Below are 18,299 nucleotides of genomic sequence, written 5' to 3' on the forward strand. Positions count from 1 at the left end.
AACCGGTTTCAAATAGGACAGGGCAACTGTGTGGCCAATCTCTTTCAATGAATTTTTTTAAAGACCCACGATGCAGCTGTAGTCAACTTCAGACTATGTTGGATATTCTTGATGAGTGCCCACTGACTTATTTTGATGGTGGACTACCGGCTCTCCACCTGGCTGATGACAGTGCCATCAAATGGCTGGGCACGTTGTGCATATGCTGATATACATTGGTGGAAGAGACAAGCTTTTGAGCTTCACGGAGCTGTTCTAAAACCTTGTCTCTTCCACCAAAAGAAGTTGGTCCAATAAAAGGTATTACCTCGCGCACCTTGTCTCTCTCATATCCTGGCACCAACATGGCTACAACAATACAGCAAACAACAATGGAAGCTAGCTATCTAATAGTGATTTATGTGGAATTAAACTCCAGTTGCATAAGTTGTTTATTAGTTGCTCTATAAATCTAATAATCATTTAGTGTGTTGATTAGTCAGTACTGGCTACAAAAACTAGTTCTTTATATGTGCAGGTGATTTTGCATTACTGTAGTAGGACTTCAGGAAATCAACAAGTCTCTCATATGTCATTTTTTATTTCCTGTGAATGATTTGTGTGAATCATGAAAACAAAATAAATAAAAGCATTTTCTCTTCTGACACCAAGCAAGCAAGCAAGCGAGACTGGGATAGTCAGCAATGCAGGAGATACTGTAGGTTTTAAAATGCAAAATCTTTACATTGGTGCTTTACTATTAAGTAAAGAGCAGTACCAATAGGGGTGCTTATTTGAATATATAGAGCCAGCTCCTCAGGTGATGTAAATCAGAAGAGCTCCATCAAAGTCAATGGGGCTCTGCCGATTTACACCATCTGAGGATCTGACCCAATAGTGTGAGTTCTCAAAAGCACGGAGTATCATATATCCTTGCATCTAAGCCTTGGGGAGTGAATTTCCAAAGGTGGAGGCTCCAGTCTACGTACTCATGAATGCATGTACAATTATGGTATTTGGAAATGGGAGCATTTGCTTAATAGCTTGAAAGTGGAAATATATTTGAATGAAATTGGTTCCATTTTCTTCTGGAGATGGTGCTATTTTCTTAAATTTTGAAATTTCAGATATCTTTGGGAGAAAATGAATTTGCATAAAATACATAGAGTGTTGCAGGAACCATTCAACAGCATACACAACATCTCAGCTTGGGAAGCGGAAAAATAAGAAATAATGAGCCACAATTAGCTTCCTGAGGCTGCTCCTCTTCACTGGGTCCAAACATAGCCCAGAATCAGGGCCATGGTATTCTGTCACCTGCTGGCTTAGCTCCATATTCTGTTCTCAATTACACCTGTGCAGTGGGGTGATTTCAGTGATATAGGTAAGGGCAGAATTTGGCTCCCAGAACTTGCAAGCTGTGTACTTGTCCTCAATTCTAGTTTGCCTATCATTCTTTTTGCTATCGCGTCTAAAATGACACGTTGGCATCAATGCAGGTAAATTACCAGAGCCATCTTAATTGTGCATCTGCCAATTCCAGAGCAAAGCAAATGCCAGTGTCCCCTAGGGAAGCCGCTTCTATGTGGAAGAAGTAATTGAGACACAATATACTGAAGACTTCAAAAACCATACGTCCACGTTTTGCTCCCAAACTATAGCATGTGACTGCAAGACTTAGGCAGTGGTCTACTTTGTAATCCATTCTGAAAGATGCCTTCTTGTTACCATTTTTTTTCCTGTTGACAGCTCTGTTATTCAGTATGTTCTCATTAGAAAAACCAAATCAACAGCTATTTCTAAAAACATAATGGAAGGTGAACAATCCAGTTTGTTTCATGAGATTCTGACTACGCATACTGCTCTAGGCCGGCATAAAGTTTTACATTAAGATGCTCCTTAAAATAACCATTCTGTTGACTTGTTTATACGTGTGTTGGAGTGTTTACCCTGCACCAGCCTGGATAGGGTTAGTGTGGCTCAGAAAATGTTATGTAACCTTATAGGCCACACCTGAAGAAGAGTTAGGCTTAATAGGCAAGCATGACTGAGGATGAAGCCCACCTGGGTAGCAGCAGGCAGGGCTGGTCTAAGGCCAGAAAATGAGGCCAGAAGGGGTTGCAGTGTGGATGCCTGCAGTCACTCACTGAGATTAGAGAAGGAAAAAAGAGGAAACCCAGGGAGGAAGGGAGTAGAAATCCTGGGTTCCTGGCCCTAAAGGAAGGGTTTACCCCTGGGGGGTAGGCAGGAGTGGAGAAAGAAGCCTGATAGAATAGGAAACAGCCAAGGGAAATGGCAGCAGGGTTTTGGGACAGAGCAGACTTGGGCTGCTGAAAGTAGGGTCCCTGGGCTGGAAGCTGGAGTATTGGACAGGCCCAGGTTCCCCCACCCACCCACTGGGGACGCAGCATAGCCTTGAATTGGAGGAGTGCCGGGAACGATACCTGGTCAGCCAGTCCAGTGAGACTTCGAGTACCCTGGAAGGGGGAAACCACATAGTGACCTGGCTGGAGGACTGCATCTCCTGACGTGTGAGAAGAGCCACAGCGTGAATGACAGACAGAAGGGGGCGTCAGACCGAGCGAAGCTAGTCCCCCGATGCAGCCACGAGGAGGGGCCTGAACGGTGAGTAAACCCCATGATGATGCCCCCCAATATTTTCTAAGTCCCATTGTGTCTTGGATATGTACTGGGACTTATTCTCCCCGAGAGCATTATTCATATTGAGGGCAATTATGATGCAGGGGAAAAGAGAGTTTGGCTTTCATAATCGAAAGCCAGTGAAAGCATTTGTAGGATTTGAAGTCGGTGTTTTCTTTAAAAACAACAACAACACAGCAATAACTCCAGACTGTATTTTCTGTCACTTTTCAAGAGCCCCATTGCTGGTGTGTGATGTGAACAGGTCTCGCTGCTGCTCATTCAGGCTCAAGCTGGATCAGAAATTTGTGAAGCGAAATTTCTAGCCCGGGTCTGAAATGTCAGCAGGGCCGCAACAATGCTTGGAGGAGTCACCCTGCTCTGAAATGACTGTGGGAGAGCAGCAAAAAGGAAACCACATTTCTCCTCATTCCAAACCAATGCGGTGGTGTGTGTGCATGGCTTTTTTTTGTTTGTTTGTTTTTTTGTTTTTTTGTTTTTTAACAAAATGCATGTCACAGCTTGGCAGACGCTGACTATGTCCCTTTGTGGAGACAGTCACTGCTGGAAGCTGGCTGCCACCGTCAGAGGATGTGACCAAAACAATACGGTTTTCTCTTTTATTATTTTTTCCCCTCTCAGAACAACTCCTAGATGTTCTGTGTAGTGTCAGGCGGAGGGAAGGGAGGCAGATGGTCTGACAATGGGAAAACTGTCTATTTTAGCACTAATTAAAATGGGACTCGAGATCCACGTACTCCAGGGAAACAATAAACTGGAAATGCCTGGACCAAAGCAGGTCAACTGGTGACCTTTTGAGCATTACAAATCTACAGAATAATGGCTTTGCTTTCTCATTTAAATATACATCTATAGCCCCTCCACACTCCCCATTCAGGTCAAATCAATGATGGGTCTGGGTGGAAAAAACATTTTAAATAACACTCATATTCAGAATAAAATATCTTTCTGATCATTTTATTGTAGGACACAAAATGTTAGCAGTCCAAAAGGAAGAGCAGATTTATTGTGTTGCTACATCTTTCCCATAATATCCTGCTTGTACACGTCCCATCATTAGACAGTGGTTCAGGTTCCCGGGTTGCCATAAGCTTGAAGGAGTTACTGGCTTTGTGCACTGTTGCATGTGGGCTCTTTCTGTTCTGCTGGAAGACAGTCCTATGGATCTATGACTACACAGATCCACCTGCTTGGGGGGCATAACAGCCACAGGCCTCATGCAACTCTGATGCCATAGTGGCTAAGAAAGAAAGAATCCATTTCTCCTGATCCCCAGGGATCTTCTCACCACATAGCTCTGAGAGAGGTCTGACATGTGGCTCTTAGACACAGGTACTTGTTTTATTGTGAGGGAGGGAATTTTTGCCTGAGAAGACGCTAGGCTTCTCTCTTACTCTTGTTAGAAAGAGCTTGAGCTTCCAGACATGAGCATAAACAGGCTTAGTTTAAAGTGTTTCATTTGAAGGACACTGCTTCTAGCTTGAAGCATGTTTGTTAAAGTTGATCTACCCAGCAGGAAAGAGTTCTGACTCTTGGTGCAGACAGGAGAGGCTACGTGAGAGGGAGAGAAGACACTTGAAACAGGCTGATGACCACAGGCTGCCCTCTCTGGTGAAAAGGGGAGGAGTTGTTTCTCTGCATCTTCAGAAATGGAAACATAGCTGATCCCCCACAAATATTGACTGAAGCCTTGGGCACAATGCACAGTCAACCTGTGGAACTCCTTGTCAGAGGATGTTGTGAAGGCCAAGACCATAACAGGGTTCAAAAAAGAACTAGATAAATTCGTGGAGGATAGGTCCATCAATGGCTATTAGCCAGGATGGGCAGGAATGGTGTCCCTAGCCTCTGTTTGCCAGCAGCTTGGAATGGGTGACAGGGGATGGATCACTTGATGATTACCTGTTCTGTTCATTCCCTCTGGGGCACCTGGCACTGGCCACTGTTGGAAGACAGGATACTGGGCTAGATGGACCACTGATCTGACCCAGTAGGGCCATTCTTATGTTCAGTGTAAATGACTTCAATTAGTTAGAAGCCAGCGAGTGTGAATGTGTCCCAGTTTGGTTCTAATACGTTAAAAAGTTCAGAAAATAGGTTATTGGGGTTAGAAACGAGGCACAAGCAATCGTCATGTGATCTATTCCCAATATATCCTAATGGGTGACAGCAGCCGTTAATGTATTACGTTGACAACATGTCTTCTGCACACAGGAGATGGGCTTTCGTAGAAAATAGAATACTGTCCCAGTAGCATTTTAAAAGAAATAAATAAATCAGTATTTTAAAAAATGGTTTTGTAATCCACCCCTACTTCTAAAAATATTGTTATTCTAACACTCCTCTCTGCAGTGGAAGGGGAGGGTGAATTTACATTCATTCCATCTAAATCCATTACAATTTTCTGTGATGACCTGTCTGTTTCTTCCTGTGGCGTAGGGCTTTCCTTTGTACTTTCATTGTCAGTGCTGTCTAACTCTTTCTTTCAGTATCTATTCATGAATAATTTTAAATGCTTCTCTATGGTATTCATCACCTTAGTATCTGAGCACCTCTTTAACGTTTACCAAATTGAGCTTCACACCCCTCTGTGGGAATAATTATAAAAGTAATAGCAGGAAACTATTATTCCCATTTTACAGATGGGGAACTGAGGCACAGAGAGAGTAAGGGCCAGATCCACAAAGGGACATAGGTGCCTAAAGCCCAGGTTTTGGCAGTACTACGATCCACAAAACCCCTGCTCAGCTGCTTCCAAACCCTATAAGTGCCTAAAATCACTGATGGCCAGATTTTTAAAGGTATTTAGGTGTTGCTATGCGCAGCATTGAAACGCCAAAATCTCATTTTTAAAAGAGATGTAGGCACTTAGTATTGACTCTCAATGGTATTTAGGGTCCTATATGCCTAAATCCCTTTTGTAAATGAGACTTAGGTACCTAAATCAGTTAAGCATTGCAATGCTGAGTGGTGCAATGGCTAAATACCTTTAAAATCTGGGCTTAAGTACCTAAATTTCCACTGTAAAAGTTTCCCATGGCACCTATGTTTCTGCCTCTGGGCATGCACATTGCTGCCTCAAGCAGGTACTCAGATGCCTATTTCCCCCCCCCACCCCCCCCGTGATCTTCAAAGCAGGTGAAGATAGAGATTGGCTCACAGCAGGTGAAGATAGAGGTTGGCTCACTTATCTTGCCTATGTGGTCCAATCTGGTAGGCATGCTCTGAGCTCTGTTGCAGTGCCTAAGTTCCTTTGTGGATCCAGGCCAAAGTGGCTTGCTGAATATCACACAAGAAGTCTGTGGTATAGCAAGAAATAGGACTTGGATCCATTTATGTGCAGTCCAGAGCCTTACCTAAACGGCTATCCTTCTCTATACTGATGTACAATGAAGAGATGTTTCTTTGTGCTTTGCAGTGGGTGAAATATCTGGTGCAGTTGTTCAGTGCTGGCAGGAGTCATATTCTAGTGTATAGTTGATGTCACCACTGTGGTTGAAAGACTGAATGAGGAAGCTACAAAGATGACCAGATTAGTAGAATCTTCTTTCTCTGTACATACAGAGCTTTTGGTTCCAAGGTTCCCTAGCTCAAAGGGCAGCAAAATGTGATTATTGATAATATTTATAACAACTGCCCAATAACAGGTTTATCGCACCCTCCATCTTGTCCTTTCCCAAGAACCAATATAGCTAAGGTCTTCTTCTGCACAACAGTGAATAACAAGACGTCACACATGCCCTTTCTAAATTCAAATATCCTTTCACTGCATATGTTGAACTATGTTCATGGGCAGTTAAAAGCCAGTCTTCTGTTTTCCTCATTGACTTTCATGGTTGCAATTTATTGAACTCCAAAGAATGGATGTGCACCCTCTTTGCTTATGCCAAAATCAGTGAGCACAGAAGCGATTGTTCATATGAACAAAATGGGCACCTGGCTCCTTTAGTTGGTGCAATGAGTTGTGTTTGCAAAGCAGGCATGCAGAATTGCAGGCTAGAACATAAAATTTGCACACTTATGTAACAAATGCACAGCAATTACACCAGTGCAGAAGTGAGTGACAGACACACATGGATATTTATCCACTACTCACAAAAAGAAGTTGGTACCAGGCCACCTAAATTATCCACCCTTCTTGGCTAATTCTAACCCAGCCTCAGAATACCCTTCTATTAGCTTCTCTACCACTGGTGACATTGAAGAAAAGGGCACTGCCTTATCTCCACAGTTTGTAAAAGGTAGCTCTTGGAGTGATATTTCAGCACAGGCTGATCTGGCTTTAGGATATGTGCCATTTGGAGACAGTACTTGCAGACCTGACACAGCTCAAGAATTGGGAGAAGCAGGAGGAGTAGCCAACATGCCCAACTTATGGGACAGCCTTGTGCCAGAACCTCGCCTGGTGTAAAATGAGATGGCTCCATTTGAATCATTGCAATTCTATCAGTTTACACCTGCTGATGGTCTGGCTGTATCTGTTTGCAAGTCCCAAGCTCTTCTGTATCAACTCAGCTCCCAGCACTAGTTTATGTTGTATGCTAATGCCCCAAAGCCCTGTTATGAACTCAAAATGATTTTTCAAGGAAGGAGAGAAGAATGAGTGAAACCATGGAAGCCTACAGATTTTTCCATTGATTTCACAGGGAGTTGTATCAAATGCTTAATGAAAAGCCCGTCAGGAAACCCCCAAGCCTCCTTTTGTATTATGCATCTGCACTGAGTCTACTGAATTTATTAAGGGAGAGAGTCTAGCACACAGCATGTGGAAAATAGAGGGGGTGAAGACTGTGTGGTGGGAAAAAAAACCCAACACATCAATGTGTAACTGGCAAAGTCCCTTAATATGAAACGTTCTACATATATCAAAAACATTAAAGAAAACCCCACAAACCCTTTTCACATTTACAGTCATTGACTTCATCACTTCACAACATTAGTTGTCAATCAGCAAACATCAGAAAAACAGAAAAGCAGATTTATGGCTGTTTATTAGCCAGTGCCATTGTTGTATTTATTGTAGTGTGAAAAAGGAAATGGGGAAAAGCACTATAAATCTCCGCATCTGTAACCAGATACCTTTATTTACTTTCTGAGATCTTTGCACACTGGTAGTTTAGCAGATACCTGCTAGGTTACAGTATATTTTGAGCACCTCAGTAGACTGCTATAGAGGGACTGATGTTAACCTACTTTGTGGTGGTTTCTGTAATGAGGGCTGTAGGAAGAAGCCAGCAAAATATGTTCTTCCCTTGGAGTGCAACGGACAACAGTACCCTGCCACCAATCAGCGTTTCAACTGAGATGAAAATAATTATATATAAAAACCGGATCCAATACCAATGGGAAGACAAAAGTCTGGATTTTATTAAAAAAACCACTGGTGTCCCTTCCCCCACACCAAGAAAGGAAGTATCTTAACATTGAGAGGGACCAAAATCCTCCTAGGTCTTATCTACGGTCTTGGAGCTGTAACATTCCAGCGTCAAAGCAGGGTGAATTCTATTAAATATTTAGCTCCACTCTCCTGCAGGTCAGGCCCAAGGATTGTACATTTGCCCATCTATAAAATACACTTCTGTCTGTACTGTATTAAACCTTCCATTGTAAAGACCCCATGAAGTGTTGATATTCGGAGAGATGCAGAAGACCTTATGCTCAGGCCAAATACCCATTGGTTTCTGTGTGAGTGCAGACAGAGCAAAATTTGATTAAGGATGTTAGTATCTGGTCCTTTTTATCTTGGGGTTATTTCTTAGTTGCTAGGTGCCCATAATGTACGTGGCACTGTACAAGGGGAGCAGTGGGGGCAAAAAAAACCCCTAACTGGCTTCAAGACTGAGCTTATGGGGAGGATGGTATGACGGGACTGGCTACAATAGCATGTAGCCAATCTGCAACTGCCAGCAGCAGATATCACCGGCCGTTGGGGATGGGGCATAGATGGGGAAGGCTCTGAGTGACTATAGAGAATTCTTTCCCAGGTGTCTGGCTGGTGCATCTTATGCACATGCTCAGGGTCCAACTGATTGTCATATTTGAGGTCAGGAAGGAATTTCCCCCCAGGTCAGATTGGCAGAGACCTTGTTTGTTTGTTTGTTTGTTTGTTTTTTTGTCTTCCTCTGCGGCATGAGGCATGGGTCATTTGCAGGTTTAAACTAGTGTAAATGGTGGATTCTCTGTATCTTGAAGTCTTTAAATTATGATGTAAGACTTCCGTAACTCAGCCAGAGGTTATGGGTCTATGACAGGAGTGGGTGGACAAGGGTCTGTGCCTGCGATGTGCAGGAGATCAGACTAGGTGATCATGATGGCCCCTCTGACCTTAGAGTCTGAGTCTACTTTGCAAAGCATTAGGGGTTCCCTAGTCCTAAGCGTTATGCTTTACTAGGTCTGTGACATCTTTGCATTTTAAAAGAAATCGTATTTTCAATACTGCCTTCCATACTTTGGGCCTGTTTTTTGGAGGTGCTCACTGTTTATTATGTGTATTGCGGTAGTGCCTAGGAGTCTTAGGCAGGGACCAGTAACCAGGTGTGCTAGGTGCTGTACAAAAACAAGAACAAAAAGATGGATTCTGCCCCCAAAAGTTACAATCTATGCATAAGACAAGAGACAACAGGCGGGGGAGACCGAAACAATGAGACAATATTGGTCAGCATGATAGGCAGTGGTCTCGGTTTACCGACAGTTCAGAACTTCCATTCCAGAACAGAGTTTAGTCTTCAGAGCATCTCCCAGGAGACAATCAGCACTTTGCAGGATCAGGCCTCTGGATGCCCCTTCACCTATGAAGAATTTTTTAATTTATCCGAGCCCTACTTTGTCCACCACACATCTGATCCGAGTTTTAATCAGTCTGTGTCATCTGTCCCTGATACATGGCTTATTTCTAATCACAAGCTCAGATAGGCAGGTGTGCACATGCATACGTGAAGGCTTCCTTCACAGAATACTTCTATTCTGATTAAATGCATACTATTTTTATATAAAAATCTGCCTTATGAAAGCAAATTGATTGGCTCCTTAAGTATTCATTACCTTTAAATATCTATTTCATAGGTGGAATGTCAAACTGAATTTTTGTGCTAAAAGCACACCAAGGTAGATCAATTTCAACTTTCTCACACAAATAAAACATTGGGTTATTTATATATATTTTTTTATCCTCAGGTTTGTGATTTGGATTCAGGTTCAGTTTCCATATGCACCTCCCCACAAGTGAAATCCTAACTCTACTGCTGTCAATGGAAGTTTTGCTATTGACTCAATGAAGCCAGGATTATACCCCTAAACCTGAGAGGTGTGTGGAATTGTTTATTTTCTACAGGCCCAATATCTCTCTGAATCACCTGGGGTGACTTGTTCATCTTTTATTTTTTTTGTCTAGTTCATTTTGTTTTTAGTCTAGATAGTTTTTTGCCCCTATTTTTACAAATGAACTGTAAGATGCAAACTATAAATTATAAATGAACAGTTTCAATGAGGGTGTTCATTGCAACGACGGAAATCTAATTAAGCAGCTTAATATCTAAGTGATATTATTATTAAAGAGTTACATTAACTGAGCATTTGATCAGCCTCTTAATTTGTTCTTTGTGGATTGTATTTATGAGATAGTATGCTTCTGAATGACACAAAGATCAATTCCTTTATTCAGAGGGAAACATGACATCATGAGTTTAAATTGAAATACATTAATATAGAAGGCCAATGGAAACAAATACACTGTTCTCTCAGCCTAATTGACTTAGTTTAATTGACTTTAAGTAACTGTTAGTATTGATTGGTTTCAGGTTGTGATGTGACAGCCACATAAAGGGCCTAATTTTTAAAGCAGACCAGAGATCCAAATGCAAAAATGCATATGAAGTTCCACATCCCATGGTACACTCATTTACCACGGTGCCAAGCTCAAGTCACAACTCACATTAAACAGTTGATTTGCATGCATACATTTTGTCCCTTAAAGATCTGGTCCAATGTGACTTTATGAAACAATGGGAGCCAGATTTTCCAAAAGTTTGGATCTGCATTTACAATCCTAATTTACAAGCACAATTAGTGCACTTGGGTGAGCAAATTGGCTAACTGCATTTGCAAATGTGGCTAACTAGGCATTCGAGCGTGCAATCATGGCAACTGCATGCTCAATTATGTGCCATACACACACTGCTACTTTTTGAAAATATGGCATGTGTTGGAAGATCTTCTGCAAAGTTATCCTTTGGGTTGTTCCATCCCATCAATATATCTTCCCCTCCCAATGAATTCCTTCAATTTTACCTGTCTCACTTCTTCTCTGACTAATGCTAGGCAGAGCTATGGCTAATGGATCAATGTCCAGCAACAGTATGTACTCAGAAAGCAGCAGACCCACCACAGTCCCACATTAAATGATACACCTGGTTTGCCAACAAGGGTTCCTTATAAATTGATTTGGGCTGACCTAGTTCCAAAAGATGGTTCTTTCTTTTCTACTACATAGAGAAACAAGTTGGGTAAGTCAGTATCTTCTATTGAATCAACTTCTGTTGGTGAAAGAGACAAGCTTCTGAGCTTACAGAGCTCTTCTTCAGGTCTTCTTTGTACATGGCATTCATGACACAGACTTTCTTCCTGTACCCACCTGATTTATGCCACAAAGTTGTGAGTCCTACCTAAATATAATCTTGTGAACACATTTCTAAAAAGTGGCCCTTAGAGAACGAGATCCCCTTGCCCAACCTGGCACTATATTGCTCTTTTGACGCTGAATGATGCCTTGTCTGTCTCCCTGAATGCAGTACTTGGTGCTAATCTTCCCTCCATCCCCCCTTCTCAGTGAGGATATTCAGGGGTGCTGGTGAGTCACAAAGGCTAAACCCGCAAGCCAGAGAACAGCAAACAAAGAGAAGAGTCTTCAGAAAACTCTTGTGAAGGAGAAGCAGGCACCAAGAATCTCCAAGTGGTGGTCAAGAACGGTCCACACTGGACCACTTTGGTATGTTACTTTGTAGCTGTTCCAAGCTTGTTCCTTGGCTATTTCACAGTGAAACCAGGCAGGACTTCAGTCTATTAAGTCTTCAGTGCAAGTCATCACATCCTTGCTCCTTCTCTGACCTGTCTGCATAGCAGAGACAGGCAGTGACCCTTACCCTAGCTCCCGGAATTCTCCTCTAGCTAAAGAGCAGAGCTGTCCTGATTCAGCTACCAACCAGGCCTTCTGCGCTCCTGGAGGGCTAGAGGCATCATTGTCATCAAGGTCTTCATTTGCCTTGGCTACTTGTGAGAAAAGCACCCCTGGCAGGTGCAACCATCATTTCTAATTCACATTTATTTTTAAACTGCTGAAACTCTAGGGGAAAAGATAGGTGAGAGGGGGAATATAAAGAGACCTGACACGCTTGAATGTGTGGCAGGATCTGAACATTTCAGAGAGAAGAAAGAGAATGATACAGAACAGAAAGAAAATGACACAAAAAGGAGACAAGCACAACTGGTTGATTTCCCCTGCACTGTGTTATTACTGTATGTTTTATGGATTCCATATGCAGTAATCAAACCCCTATGCCTAACTTTTCCCCTCGTAGTCTTGCTGTGCCTAATTTTATATCACTTTTTCCCTATTGCATCTTGAATACAACCTCTCATGATCCAAATTTTGCAGTGGCATTTTTTGAATATTTTTTCCCTTTTATGTTTAAAAGGATAGAAAATGATTTTTGCTCTTGAGTTGATTTAAAATCTTTCTCCCACATTGAGGATCTTAGAAGTGGGGTCGGAAGATAATGTTTGTTGGCTGCAGGCATTAAAGCAGGATCCACAGGGCAATCCTCTTTAAATATTTAACTAGTAGTAATCTGATTCAGAATGCTGACTGGGTGTTTATGGAAGACAATGTTGATGTGACAGATGCAGTTAATTTTACATTTCTAAAATTCAACAAATCTGAAAGTCATTCTCAAAACATAAAAACCTGTTTCATTGTGGTGCAGAGGGTGTCTTAAATGTTCACTGCTCACCATTCTCAATGTCTAGAAGATTCTAATTAGCATTTGTCTTTGTATTTTTAATGTAATGCAATCATTTTCTGTGTTTCCAATCACCACATAATACAAAATTCTGTCTGACCATGAATACTTTTTGTTTTCTGTTCCACAGCCGACAGATAAATCCATCAGAGAGAACTGGTAGTCATTAGCACCTTGCAATGTACTATGGCCAAGATTTTCCAAAGCAACTAGCCATTTTAGGGAAGCCTTAGTTCTTGGATTTCCAACTCAAGAGACCTTAAACAGAGCCTGATTTTTTCAGAGGATGAGAGTTCAGCGCTTTTTGGAAATCGGTCCCCTTGGGCAATGAAAACAGGAGAAACCCAAAATCAAGTTGGGCACCCAAAATCATTAGTTGCCTTTTGAATGTCTTGGTCTATGTAACCAGGGCCAGGTTTTTAAGGAAGTGAAGAGAATAAATGCATGTGCCAAATGCATATACATTTGTCTGTCTAATTTCCACTTGCAGCTCTCATGATTACATAGATCTAGCAGCTGTGCACACAAATTGCTCATGCAGTTACATGGTGTGTCCATGCAGTCACATTAATTCCATATGCATTTTGCCATATTATGGTGCAATTAAACCCTTTGAAAATGCAGTCCCTATTATGTGAAGATTTTTGATCCTGAAAGCTCTGCAGGGGCGCTGGAACAATTTGTAGAGTGGCGGTGCTGAGAGCCGTTGAACCAAACTGTAAACCCTGTATATGATGGAAACCACTTCATGAACGGTGGTGCAGCAGCACCGCTAGTTCCAGCTCCTGTGAACTTCCGGTTCATTTCACAGTCCCTTTCCTCAACATAAGGTGAGGGGATGACTGGAACATGGCAGGTTTGACCAGTGAGAAGGGTGCTGTAACTAGTATGTAAACCCAAAGGCTGGTTGGTTGGTTTGGCAGCAAAAATTCTGGATACGGATTCAAACCTTCTGTGAATTATCTGAATCTCCTGTGTCTGCTAAATGCAAGTGGAAACCCAGAGATAAGACTTTTTGATGGTGTTATTTGTTCCTTCCATTTCCTCAGGAGAATATTTACATCATTATGAAAAAGTTATCCAAACTGTCCACTGTGCCTACATTGAACTTTGTACCTACACTGCGACTTCTTTACATCTTGTCCTTAAGTGGTACATAATGATCCTGTGCCCTGTTAAACTGCTGCCTCATTCTGTCTCAGAGCTGGCTTCATGTCAGTTTGGGTAAAGAGATCCCTCTATATTTCAAACGTACCTCCTGTGGGTGTTGTGAGGCTTAATTAATGTTCATGCAGGACTTTGAGATCCTTAAATGAAAGGTGCTGTAAAACAGTGTTGTTTTTTTAGTATGTAAACTGGCATGTTGACAGATGAGTGCTGTTGAATGGTGATTTCCTGTGTTAGATAATAGCGTCCCATGAAATCTAGATTCCCCAGGGATACACTCCCCAAAATGAGCTTAGGTGCTGAGTGGAGGGGCTGACAGGGAACTCATTGTGGCTTGTTGATTCTCAGTTGCCCAGCCCCAGCAAAAACTGCAGTCTTGAACTTATACCACTGGTCGAAGGTCCCTGAGAAAGTGGAGAAGTGGGTGGAGTGGAACCTTACTTCACCACGTCCCCTCACTTTCCTCCTCTTCCATGCCCCTGACATACAGCCTGCCTCCCTCAAACACCATGCAGTAGATTTCTCGCTCAGGAGACAGCAGAGGAGAAGATTGTCAAGAAGCCCCTATGTTTATCTGTAGTCCCTGAGTGATGCAGGTTTCAAATAGATTTGGAAAAAAAAGATAAATGGAAGCCATATGAAGAGAGGAGAAGATTAGGTTTAGCCTTGCTAGAAAGCATTATGCTTATTGCAAAGTTAAACTGTTCATTGTATTTCTATAGACACTACTAGAATTGAAATAATAGGCCCTGATCCTGCACCATGGAAATTGGTGGGAGTTTTGCCTTTGGACTACTGTGTGAGTAGGAGCAGGGCTACATATCTAAACCAGGATCAGGGCCCCATTGTTCTAGGCACTGTACATGTATGCTGTAAGAGGCAGTCCTTGCCCTGAAAAGCTGACGAAGGGTGGGAGGGAGGAAATAGGGTTACTCCCATTTTACAGATGGGGAAAGTAAAGCATGCTGAGATTAACTGGCTCAACCCCAGTTCACATGAGAAGTCAGTGGCAGAGCCAGAGACTGAATCCAGATTTCCTGAGTCCTGGCCCGGGCCCTTAATTGCAAGGAAAACCTTCTACTCTTTCCCTCTTCATTGTATGTATTTTTTCACAAAGGGCGCAGGTGCAGTAGAAACCATACAAGAAAAAGCATAAGCCCATTGCCAGCACAATAGAGTTTAAACTTTTTAATTTTTGTTGTTGCAAAACTGTCAGTCAGCTGCACAACCCCTCTTCATTTCACTCCCTTCTAAAGGGCAGTTGCTTATTGCTTTTGATTATGTTCTTTGGCTTTTATGCAAGCAGCTGCTGCTTGAAGACTTTCATGTGTCACTCATGCATCAGCAGGGAGAAATATCACCCATATCTATCACTGGCTTGCAGCTGACACACAGACAGAAAGGTGACCTATTTCATAATTACAATCAATTTCCTTTCACTGTCACCACCAGCATGTGCTCCAGTATTCTGTTTTTCTTGTGATAAGCATGGACTATGGGGTCAGTTTGTAGATCCCATGGAGGTAAAGTTTGATTCCGTGTCTCATTGCGAGACTGGGAATTATATTTTAATATTGAAGAAAAAAACCCTAGACACTAGTGGGGTTCAGTCATGCTTTTGTATCAGTTTCCTACATGACCTTGATATTATTTCCATAATGCAAAGAGTCGTACATGAATCTTGTAAGTTTCCAGGGATAATCGTATGTGTTCCTTGTATGGTCTCAGTACTTTGGTTTACATTTTGTGGTGTTGTTTTTTTTACGTTTTGTGAATTACCATATTGAACCTTGGAAAATTAATAAAATGTTACATTTTAAAAGAGACCTATTCCTGCATGTTATATGGAGTCTGTGGTGCACAAAAGAAATAATTGGAATAAGCCTATCACGTTCCTGACATCTGTTTGAATTGTTGAACAAAACTAGCTGTGTTCACATTTTTGCAGACACAATAATTCAATAAAAAGGTGCAATCTGTTTTTGCAGAAACCTCAGGTTCGTCACTGAATTTCATCACTAGGAGCAGACAGGTCCTGTGAAGGAAGAATGCCCAGGAAAGGACTGTTTGCCAGTAAAGAAGAATCTTTAGAATAAAGACAGGCTTGGCAGGAGCCCAGGTTTTGCTCCAGTGCACATTGGAGTTGAGATTCTCTGTGGTTTGCTGTTTCAACTATTTTTTTTCCCCAAGTGCTCAGCCTGCTTGAACATCCTGTGCTTCTGGGTCTAGATTTAATTCAGATCCAAGAGATGTAGAAAATAAGTTCCACATTTGACACTGTGGACTGACTTTCCCTTCTGTTTAATTCTGCTCAGATATTGCACACAATTTAGCTGTTTGATTTCTCCTCCCCTTCAGAATGTAACTACTCCCAATTTTCAGTAGAATCACTTGTTAACCCCACAGCAGTGTAAATAAAGCAAAACAACCCTCCCTTCCTCTCCCTCCCCAAAGCTGGAATTTTCTGAAACCCTGGTTCTCAGTGTGATGATTCCAGAGGAGACAGATTCCAGAACAAGACCCAGAACTCAGCAGTTCTGTTCATGCTATTACCACTAAAGAACAATTCCTTATACAAGATGGCCAGACTCTGATATTCCTCATGTTGGGTAGCCCCTTACTTCTACTAAGCTCACTTGGGGCTATTCAGGGACTGAGGAGCTATACAGCATGAGTTAGCCTATAAGAATCTGCTCCTAAAGAGAGATTTTATGCCTATGCTGGATAGTCTTTGCAGTGGAAACCATTTGAATTAGAAACTGTTAAGACATTTCTCCCAAATATAAAGGTTGGATTGCCCCATGTTACTGCTAATCAAGATACTGAGACATAGTTATTAACATGTGGCTCCTAAAGCATCACTCTCTCTCTTCTTGCATTAGCTTATTGTCACTTTTAGCTGTGACCTTGTGAAGATCTTATGAATCACTTTTGTTTTCAGTTCCGTGAATTCATTTTAAAACTATGAAACAATAAACAGTGCAACAAAGGACAGGGTTTTGGAGACAAAACAACAGAAGAAAAGCAATAGGGCTGGAATCAGCACGCCAGCTGCAGAAGCTTTTCATCTGCGGGGAGGTAAGTAAACGCCAAATAGCTTTCAACTCTCTGACATCCAAATCGGGAGGATAACCATTACAAACCTCCAGGGTGTAACCAGGTGGATTCTAGCAAACTGTTCCGAATGCCCAGACCTATTGTGGGAAGAGGTCACCTGCTGTTATTGAGAGTAACAATACTTTGCAGTCTTATACATGCTGTTCTGTACACACTCTATTTGTTGCCGAAATGCTACAAAGATGGGCAATGGAGATATGTTGATACATAAGGGGCCCGATTCTCATATAATTTGGACAGTAACTCTGTTGGTTTTGATTCTTCTTTCACTAAACCTATGGAGTCTTTCACCTGAAGATAGCAACTTTGCAAACCTTGCTACGCAATACCGGTATGAAGCAGGCAATGATATTCCCACTGGCCAGATGGAGATACAGAGAGATTTTAGGGTAAGATTTTCAAATAATGTAATCCTGGTAATTTCACATGTGGCTTCGATGCACAAATGCACACACAATTTTTGCGCCAGCATTTGTGCACATAACTTTCTGCAAATGTAGACCTAAATATCTTTGCCAGCTGACACATTGGCAGTATCAAAGTCAGGAGAGGATCCAGGAGTCCCTGCTATAACTACTGCACACACTTATCATACTAGCCATAAGCTGTCACCCACCCAAATGCTTCTGGTATACTACAAAAGCCACAGAAATTTGTGGGCTAAACATATTTGGACAGAACCTCAGCTGGTGTAAATCAGCAAAGATCCATTAACTTCAGTGGAGCTATGTCTATTTATGACACTTGGGACCCGTGCCAATGTATTGTGAAATGAAAGGAAATGATAATGAATGATACTGTTTCTTGAGTGAATTTGTTTGTTAAAATATGGGGATTATAGTTGGTACCCACTCTACAGTGCCATGCATCTCAAATGTTTAGAGTATGTTTTGTTTTGCGGGAGGATCACTGGCTATCATTTGGATTAGCTGTTCTACATGTCAATGCATTTGGCAGATCCCCAAAAGGCAGATGTTCTGCAGAAGTGGTTGCTGCTACTGCTTATAAACTTCTCCCCCCAGTTCCTGGCTGTTCAGAGCAGATCATTTGTTCAGTGCTACATTTTACTGGCCCCAAATCCTCTAGGTTCTGCTACAGTTTTCAGTGGGCTGTTTCTCAGCTCTCGAGCACCCAAGAGGGTGGCATTTGAAATCATGCTCTCAGATGGTTAGATGACCCTCAGATTACAATGCTGGAAGGGAAAATGGGAAAACCACAGAAACAATTGCTCAGAACTGCAAGACTTAGCCTTACCCACAATGTAAGTCTCTAGTTATTTTATATTAGAAACTGATTACATATGTAAGAGGCTGATATCATGCATCCTGTCTCTGGGGCTTAGGAGAGAAAATTCCTGCAAAA

General features: G+C 42.0%; 1 protein-coding gene and 1 long non-coding RNA gene across 2 annotated transcripts in view; one reads left to right on the forward strand and one right to left on the reverse strand.

Annotated features, from left to right (window-relative positions):
- Positions 1-18,299, reverse strand: part of CIMIP1 (ciliary microtubule inner protein 1) — an 87,378-nt gene that overhangs the window by 59,796 nt on the left and 9,283 nt on the right. The gene's annotated exons all lie outside the window — the stretch shown is intronic.
- LOC141997279 (uncharacterized) overlaps positions 2,506-18,299 on the forward strand; it is a 181,211-nt gene continuing 165,417 nt past the window's right edge. The window contains exon 1 of the long non-coding RNA XR_012641703.1: positions 2,506-2,604. This is a non-coding gene — a long non-coding RNA (uncharacterized LOC141997279). The remainder of the gene's footprint in view (positions 2,605-18,299) is intronic.

This window comes from Natator depressus, chromosome 13, assembly GCF_965152275.1.
Source record: "Natator depressus isolate rNatDep1 chromosome 13, rNatDep2.hap1, whole genome shotgun sequence".
Taxonomy (NCBI): Eukaryota; Metazoa; Chordata; order Testudines; family Cheloniidae; genus Natator; species Natator depressus.